This window comes from Emys orbicularis, chromosome 1, assembly GCF_028017835.1.
Source record: "Emys orbicularis isolate rEmyOrb1 chromosome 1, rEmyOrb1.hap1, whole genome shotgun sequence".
Classification (NCBI taxonomy): Eukaryota; Metazoa; Chordata; order Testudines; family Emydidae; genus Emys; species Emys orbicularis.
Window position 1 is genome coordinate 180,236,910 of NC_088683.1, and position 9,694 is coordinate 180,246,603.

Genomic DNA, 9,694 nt, shown 5'->3' on the forward strand with positions numbered 1-9,694 from the left:
ACCCTCTCACTCTCAGCTCCTTGCGCCTCTTGCTCCCAGCTCCTCACACTCGCACCACAAACTGAAGTGAGCTCCTTTTAAAACCCAGGTACCCTGATTAGCCTGCCTTAATTGATTCTAGCAGCTTCTTCTTAATTGGCTCCAGGTATCCTAATTAGCCTGCCTGCCTTAACTGGTTTTAGCAGGTTCCTGATTACTCTAGTGCAGCCCCTTCTCTGGTCACTCAGGGAACAGAAAACTACTCATCCAGTGACCAGTATATTTGCCCTCTACCAGACTCCTGTACCCCACTGGTCTGGGTCTGTCACATATCCCTCCCCCCGCTCAAAGCCAAGGGGTTGGGCAGCTTGGGACACCAGACAGTGCACACGTGACAAGCCATCGGCATTGCCATGATGGCTCCCTGCTCTGTGTTGCACACGGAACTGGAAAGGTTGGAGGGATAAGAACCATCTGGTCACCCTTGTGTTCTTCTCCTTGTTCCGCTGCATCCATTGAAGAGGGGCATGGTTGGTCACGAGGACAAATCTGCACCCGAGCAGGTAGTAGCGCAATGTTTCCATGGCCCATTTTACAGCGAGGCATTCTCCCTCCACCACTGCATATTTTTGTTCCCTTGGAAGGAGTTTCCGACTGAGGTATAGAATTGAGTGTTCCTCCTCCCCGACCATCTGTGATAAAATGGCCCCCAACCCTACTTCCGATGCATCCATCTGCAGGATAAACTCCTTGGTGAAATCAGGGGCTATCAGTACGGGGTTACTGCAGAGGGCAGTCCTTAGGTCTGTGAATGCTTCCTCTGCCGCGTCAGACCATCTCACCAGATCAGGTCCACGGGCTTTCACTAGGTCTGTCAGGAGGCTTGCCCTTGTGGCAAAGTGGGGGATAAATCGTCAGTAATACCCCACCACACCTAGGAACACCCGGACTTGTTTCTTGCGACTTGGTCGGGGCCAATTTTGGATGGCCTCTAACTTGTTCACTTGGGGTTTTACCAAACCTTTTCCCACAATGTAGCCAAGATATTTGGCCTCTGTAAACCCTACAGCGCACTTGGCAGGGTTTGCTGTAAGGCCAGCTCACCTGAAGGTATCGAGGACTGCCTCCACCTTCTCCAGGTGGGTTTCCCAGTCTGGGGTATGAATGACCACATCGTCCAAGTAGGCAGGAGCATAACTGTTATGTGGGCATAATAGCTTGTCCATGAGGCGCTGGAAGGTAGCTGGGGCCCCATGTAGTCCAAAAGGGAGGACAGTATATTGAAAAAGACCCTCTGGTGTAGAGAATGCAGTCTTTTCCTTTGCGTCTTCTGCAAGGGGAATCTGCCAGTACCCCTTTGTCAAGTCTAGGGTAGTCAAGTACCGGGCATTACCCAGACGGTCCACTAGCTCATCTACGCAAGGTATGGGCTACGCGTCGAACTGGGATACTTCGTTTAGTCGCCGGAAGTCGTTGCAAAATCTTGTGGTGCCATCAGGTTTGGGCACCAGCACGATTGGGCTGGACCACTGACTGTGGGATTCTTCGATGTTCCCCAACTCCAGCATTTTTTTTACTTCTGCATTTTTTCCTCCTTTTTGCCGCTGGCACCCGATAGGGCCTCATTGTTACTCTGGCCCCAGGGTTTGTGATGATGTGGTGATATGTCTCGGTTGTTCGACCCGGTTTTGTCGAGAACACATCTTGGTTCCGGAAGATCATCTCAGACACCTCATTCTTCTGGTCTGGTGTTAAATCGGGAGACACTCTCATCTGTTTGGAAGGCTTGTATTCCTGGGTTAGGTCTTTTTGGACCGTTGTGCATGCCTCTTGTGCATGCCAGGGTTTCAGAAGGTTAACATGATAAATCTGTTCTTGTTTTCTGTGTCCTGGCTGCCGCACCTTGTAGGTTACTTCCCCCACGGGTTCAACCACCTCATAGGGCCCCTGCCATTGGGCCAGAAGCTTGCTTTCTGCCGTGGGTACCAACACCATAACCCGATCCCCTGGTTGGAACTGTCGCACTTTTGCCTGGCGATTGTAATGGGTTCGCTGGGCCTCCTGTGCCTTCTCCAAATGTTACCGTACAATAGGGGTAACCCGGGCTATCCGGACTCGCATCTGCATTACATGCTCTATTATATTTCTCCCCTCATTGGGTTCCTCTTCCCAGATCTCTTTGGCGATATCTAGTATGCCACGGGGGTGACGCCCGTATAATAACTCGAAGGGGGAAAACCCAGTTGAGGCCTGAGGTACCTCCCGGATAGCGAACATAAGGTAGGGTAGTAGGGTGTCCCAATCCTTCCCATCCCAACTTACCACCTTCCTTATCATAGCCTTGAGGGTTCGGTTAAACCTTTCTACCAACCCATCAGTCTGCGGATGGTAGACCAAAGTTCTCAGGGTATGTATATGGAGCAGCATACAGAGGTCCTTCATTAGCTTCAAAATAAATGGGGTTCCTTGGTCGGTTAAGATCTCCTTTGGTAGCCCCATTCGGGCAAAGATCCCCACCAGCTCTTTGGCTATAGTTTTAGAGGCCGTGTTCCGCAGGGGGACGGCTTCTGGGTAGCGAGTAGCATAGTCCAAAACAACAACACCAATATATATTGGTGTCCCCGAGCCGTCTTCTCCAGGGGTCCCACTAGGTCCATGGCTATTCGCTCGAAGGGGACCTCTATGATGGGAAGGGGTACTAAAGGTGCCCTCAAGTGGGGACGGGGACTGTGCAGCTGACACTCCGGGCAGGAGGCACAGTACCTCTGGACTTCTTCATGTACTCCGGGCCAGAAGAACCGTCGTAGGACTCGTGCCAGGGTCTTCTCTACCCCCAAATGCCCCCCAAAAAGATGACTATGAGCAAGACTTAATACAGCGTTCTGGTGTTTTTGAGGTACTAGGATCTGCTGTACCTTCTGCCCCTGTACTGGTGCAACCCGGTATAAGAGATCCTTCTTCATTATGAAGTAGGGTCCTGGTCCCTGGGTTTTCCCTTCCACGGGGATCCCATCTATTTCAGTCACCTCCTTCCTAATGTTGTCATACCTTGGGTCTTCTGCCTGGTCCCGTCCAAAATTTCCTCTCCCGGGGCTAATCTGCCCAAGATCTAGGGGCCCAGTCTCTGTTGCCTCTACTGGTTCAGAAGCATTAGGGTGGGGGTCAGACTCAGGTGCTTCTCCCTCCTGCGTGGCCTCCTTTTCAGCTGCGCGGGTTCGCCTACCTACAAGAGCGACCCTCTGGCTTTGGGTCAGTATTCGGGTTCCCAAGGCCTTAGCTGCCCTTCTTTCCCTTTTTGTCTTTCTACCCTGTCTGGGAGTGGAGAACAAATCTGGGGATATTTCAGAGAAGATTGGGGGTTGACAGTCTGCTGTGGATGCCTCACCAATTTTAGGGTCCCCATCTTTCTCCAATCCCCCTACTGGGAGTAAGTTTCCAAACCCTGGGAAGTCCCTCCCTATGAGCACCGGGTATGGGAGTTTAGGGACTACACCTGCTGCTACTTCAGTAGTGTTCCCTTGGATCTTGATTTTTACTGGGATGGTGGGGTAGTAGCTAACTGTCCCATGGACACACGTTATCCCCGTACGTTTAGTCTGCAGCAGCTGACTACACTTCACGAGCTTCCCTGAGATAAGCGTGATAGCACTCCCCGAATCAACCAGTGCCGTGGTCCCTACCCCATTTAGTTTCACTGGTCTGGTATACATATGTGGGGTTAGTGAGACCCCCACAAGGTGGATTAGGGAACATGGATCTGCCCAGTTCCCCAGTTTACACTGCATAGGCTCCTCAGCATTGGGACACTGTGCAGCTATGTGTCCCCACTCCCCGCAGGCATAACGTCTGTATGGAGCCCTAGGCGTTCCCAGGTCTCTTGGTTTGGGCAGTCTAACATCATGATCCTCTTCTCCCTCAGTGCTCCGACTCTTTGTGGCCTCTGATGGGCCTTCAGCCTCTCTCTTTTTCCACCTGGGCCCTCCTGGTGGCCCAGTCACCCGAACTTTAGGGCTTGGTGCTGCTAGTTTAACCCGGGGTGCCTCTTCCTTAACTGGTCGGGTCAGCTCCCTCGCTGTCCTTTGCCTCTCTACCAGGGCGACAACCTTGTCATAGGTGGAGGGTTCGTTCTGGCTTACCCAGGCACGAAGGTCTGGTGGTAGTCCCCTCATGTATCTGTCGATGACCAGAACCGCTAGTATCTCTTCCGGACTCCAGGACTCTGTTTGCAACCACTTTCGTGCAAGATGGATGGGGTCAAACAATTGGGACTGCGGGGTTTTGTCTTCCTGGTACCTCCAACCGTGATACTGCTGGGCCCGCACTGCTGTCGTTAACCCAGATCTGGCCAGGATCTCTGCTTTCAGCTGGGGGTAGTCTGCCGCAGCCTCTTCAGGCAGATCATGGTAGGCCTTCTGGGCCTCCCCACACAGGAATGGGGCAAGGATGCCAGACCACTGATCTCGAGGCCAGGCCTCCTGTAGGGCTGTCCTCTCAAAGGCCAGAAGGTATGCCTTTACATCATCCTCCCGTGTCATTTTCTGCAGCCAATGGCTGGCCCGTATAAGCCACGTCCCATCATGGCCGCGATTCAACTCTGTAAGGGACTTTACCTGGTTTACCAGTTCCCGCAACATAGCTCGGTCTTGAGCAGCTTGGTCCATCAGCAGGCGACTAGTCTCTTGCTGCAGCCGCACTGCCTCCTGTTGGGCGGCTGCCTGGACACGGGTAGCCTCCTGCTGGGCCGCCGCAGCGTGTATCAGTGCCCGCACTAAGTCATCCATTGTGGTGAAAAAAAATAAACCCTCTCCCTTTTAATAAAAAAAAAAAAAAAAAAAAAAAAAATCACCCTCCTTCTTCTGCCGCGCTGTGCACCCCAAGATCCCACCCCCGACACCAGTGTGACAAAGTTCCTCCTCTATCTTGGTGGGTCCTGCGCTTATTGGCGGATTTTCTTGCCTCAGAGATTCACCATGTGGGTTGGGGAACAGCCCAGAGACCTTCCCCTCTGGAAGAACCCACAGTCCAGGTCAATTGGGAGGTTTGGGGGGAACCTGGGCCCACCCTCTACTTTGGGTTCCAGCCCAGGGCCCTGTGGGCTGCAGCTGTCTCTAGTGCCTCCTATAACAGCTGCATGACAGCTACAACTCCCTGAGCTACTTCCCCATGGCCTCCTCCAAACACCTTCCTTATTCTCACCACAGGACCTTCCTCCTGGTGTCTGACAATGCTTGTGCTCCTCAGTCCTCCAGCAGCACACCCTCTCACTCTCAGCTCCTTGCGCCTCTTGCTCCCAGCTCCTCACACTCGCACCACAAACTGAAGTGAGCTCCTTTTAAAACCCAGGTACCCTGATTAGCCTGCCTTAATTGATTCTAGCAGCTTCTTCTTAATTGGCTCCAGGTATCCTAATTAGCCTGCCTGCCTTAACTGGTTTTAGCAGGTTCCTGATTACTCTAGTGCAGCCCCTTCTCTGGTCACTCAGGGAACAGAAAACTACTCATCCAGTGACCAGTATATTTGCCCTCTACCAGACTCCTGTACCCCACTGGTCTGGGTCTGTCACACTGTTCAAAGTAAAAGATTTCCTTCTGGGCAATATCTCGACGTTTGACTGGCAAAAGCAGCCTTGAGAGACCATCCGCATTGCCATGCAGAGTGAATTTCAGATATTTAATTTCATGTGTGTGCACGGAAAGCAACAATGCCCAACGTTGCATACGACTAGCAGCTAATGGGGGAACGCCTGTGTGGGGTTCAAAACTTGAAGTCAGGGGTCGATGGTCTGTGAGAAGAGTAAACTTCAGTCTGAACAGGTACTGATGAAACTTCCGAATTCCGAAAATGATTCCCAGTGCCTCATGTTCGATTTGGGCATAGTTAGTTTCTGCTTTGCTTAGAGTGCGTGAAGCAAAAGCAATAGGTCTCTCTTCTCCCGAAGGCATGATCTGTGACACAATTGCTCCCACTCCATAAGGGGATGCATCGCAGGTCAACTGTAGGGGTAAGGATGCATGAAAGTGCGTCAGAACTTAGCAATGCATCCTTAGCTTTGTTAAATGCAACATCACAGGCTTCAGTCCACTTCCAGGCCTTGTTCTGCCCAAGGAGTTCGTGAAGTAGTTTTAGCAGTGTGGCTAACCCTGAGATGAACTTTCCATAATAGTTCAATAGTCCTAGAAACAAGCAAAGCTGGCTAACATTTCGAGGAGGGGGAGCCTCCACAATAGCCTTAACTTTTGCAGGGGCCTTACAAAGACCTGTAGCATCAATGATGTGTCCCAAATATTCAACAGAGGGCTGGAAGAATTCACACTTGTCTTTGCGGACTTGTAGGCCATACTCTTCCAGTCTTTGTAGGGTAGCCTCTAAATTCTTTAGGTGATCCTCCTCATTCTTTCCAGTGACCAGGATGTCATCCAGATAGCACTGGACTCCTGGCAAGCCACATAAGAGCTGGTCCATAGCCCTCTGGAACAGGGTGGGAGCAGACGTTATTCCGAAGGGTAGGCGACAGTATCGATAAAGCCCCTTATGCATCACAATAGTCAACAGCTCTTGGGACTTTTCATCAACATGCATCTGTAAATATGCTTGACTCAGCTCAATCTTACTGAACTTTTGTCCCCCAGCTAGGCCTGCGAAGAGGTCATTGATATGGGGAAGTGTGTATTGCTCTGCACACAACACTGGGTTGACAGTGACTTTAAAATCACCGCAAATCCAGAGGGAGCCATCTTTCTTCATTATTTGAACAATCGGGGCTAAGGGTAACTGGTATTAGGACTCCATTTGTGACCAGGCGTACCAGGTCCGCTTCAACCTTCGGCCTGATGGCATATGGCACAGTTCTGGCTTTCAGATATTTTGGTTGACTGTCAGGTTTAGTATTCAATGTCACAGTGATTCCCTTCATACTTCCCAGATCCTCTCCAAAAACAGCAGCATGTTTCCTTAGTATAGCGGGCAGACTGTTTTCTTCTTTAGTCATTCGGTGCACTTCTGCCCAGTTCAGCTGGATCTTCCTAAACCAAGACCTACCCCTTAAGGCTGGGTAATTACCTCTTACCACAAACGGTGGCAATTTAGCAGCCTGTCCATTGAGCTCCACCTTAACATCAGAGTGCCCAACATGGGCACAGCTTCTCCCGTATATGTCGTCAGAACTGTTTTTGTTGCTTTAAGCGGAAGATGCTGTAGCTTTTCTTTATACACCATCTCAGAGACCAGCGAGACGGCTGCACCAGTGTCCAGTTCCATGCGTATAGGTTTGCCGTCCAACAACGGGGTTACCCAGTATTCATGTGAGCCCACTGCCAAAGACAAAACGTGGAGTGGCTCTTCTTGTGATGAGGTGTCTCCTTGGTCATCCTGGGTCTGCTCTAGGGTATGCAGATTTCCCTTTTTGGTCGGCCAGACCACAGGCCTCTCTCTTTTGTTTACAGGCACACTCAGTGTGTCCTTTTTTGCCACAGTGTCGACACACCAGGGCCTTACACCAGCATTCTGATGCATGGTGACCCGGCTTACCACAGCGATAACATTTGGGACTCCCCACAGTTTTGTGGGTAGGTTCTTATGACACCTTATGCACCCTAAGGGATGCATCGATGGATTGCGCCTCCTTTGTTGCCAGTTCTATAGAGACCACAATGTCAACAGCCTTCTGTAAGGTAAGCTGAGCCTCTGTCAATATTCACTTCCATATAGCTTCACTGTGCAGGCCACACACTAACCTGTCACATAAGGCGTCATTTAGGTACCTGGGTCAGGGTGGTGTAGCCCAGGGGCAGCCGACCCTAGTCTGGATGCAGCACTGCCAGAACCCATGTCAGTGTGTTGCGGCCAGGATCCCCACTGACACAGCAGTGGGTCTTCTGCCGCTGCTAGGGCCCCGGGCTGGGATGCAGCGGAGTGGGAGGGCCTGCGTTCCCCCCGCCACCCAACATGGGGGTAGCAGTCTCCCCCTCTCCCCAGGCCTTTCGGGCCCAGGGCCTGGGCCCACTGTGTATATACTGTTACTGCTCAGCCCCTGCCTGAGTGCCTGAGCACCTGACTCACCATTTCCCCGCCCTGACCCAGGGCCTGGGCTCACTGTGTTTATTTCTACCTTCACAAAGGCTGTAGAGGAAGACTCCCGTGGCCAGACTAATTCCCTGCAAGAGCTATTCCAAAAGGCAGTGAGGCTGTTTGGTTCCCTGCCGCCCCGGAGAGAGACGAGCCCCAGCTAGCCTCTCTACACGTGGTGGAGAATGCGGGCACGATCCCTCGACCCCTGTGAGAAGGGGTCTGGGGGGGAACGTACCCCAGAAAGAGCCATGGATATAGACCAACTTATCAAGCTCCTGACCAAGAGCCAGCAGCGGCAGCATGCAGCCCAGCTCCAGCAGCAGCAGCAGCATGCGGCCCAGCTCCAGCAGCTGGGAGCACAGCAGCAGCAGCTGATTCGGGACCTGGGGGTTCAGAACCAGGTACAACAGCAGCAATGTCTGCAGCAGCTGGCGATGGTACTGCCATGCCCCACAGAGCCCCAGCTGGGAGACACAGCCGGGTCCCCCCACACCACTGCGCCAGCGTGGCTGACCAAGATGGGACCTGATGACAACCCTGAAGCCTTTTTGGTAACTTTTGAAAGAGTAGCGCTGGTTGCAGGGTGGGCCCCTGACCAGTGGGCCACTCTTTTGGCCCCGTACTTAACCGGGACAGCCCAAACGGCATACAGAGGGCTGTCTACGGAGACTGCACTGGACTATAACCAGGTAAAAGCAGCGATTCTGGACGTCAGCCCGGAAACCTTTCAGCAGCGGTTCCAGAGCCAGACCTACCCCACCGGCACCAAACCCCAGTTGGTGGCCCAAGAGCTGAAGGAAGTGTGCAAGCGGTGGCTACAGCCAGAGAGGAGTACCGCAGACGAGGTCACGGAACAAATTATTTTAGAACAATTTGTACACATCCTCCCAGTGCAAGGAAGGGCCTGGGTGCTCCGCCATCGGCCAGCGACGCTAGTCGCCACCATCGCTTTGATGGAAGACTTCCTCGTGGCTGAAGCGCCAGTGGGGCCAGCTACCAGAGCCCACCCCTCAGGACCAGAGTGCCCTAACTCCGAAAAGAAAGGGGGCGCTCAAACCGAAGTGCGGAGTCTCCCCCACGGGCAAGAGGCTTGCTCGGGGCTTCGGGCTAGACGCCCCGAACTCCCACCTCGACAAGGATCTGCGCCCCCTGTGCCGAGTGTCCTGAGGACCCATTGGAATCCCCCCAGGGGCCCGATGGGAGTCCCCACCCAGGGTGGTTGCCCGGAACTCAGGCCCTGCTTTGTATGCGGGAAATATGGACACTTTTACAGCGTGACTGCACTGAGATGGATTGCAGCTTTGGCCATGTCTGTGTGGGAGAGACCCGGGCACGGCTGCCAAAGGTCCCCAAGATCATGGTTCTGGTAATTGTTGGGGACTACCCAACCCTGGCCCTGATCGACTTGGGCTGTGGCCAGACGCTAATCCGTGAGACCTTGAGGCCCTGGGCCGACCCCGACCTGGGGACGATCTGGCTGCAATGTATCCACGGCGATGTGTGGTCATATCCCAGTGCCCGGGTTCTGCTAACGGTGGCCAGGGTCACACAATGGATGGTTGTTGGCCTGGCTCCTCGGCTAGCCTACCCGGTGATTCTGGGGGTGAGACTGGCTGGTGTTTGAGGAGATCTTCTGCTCGAGCCCTGT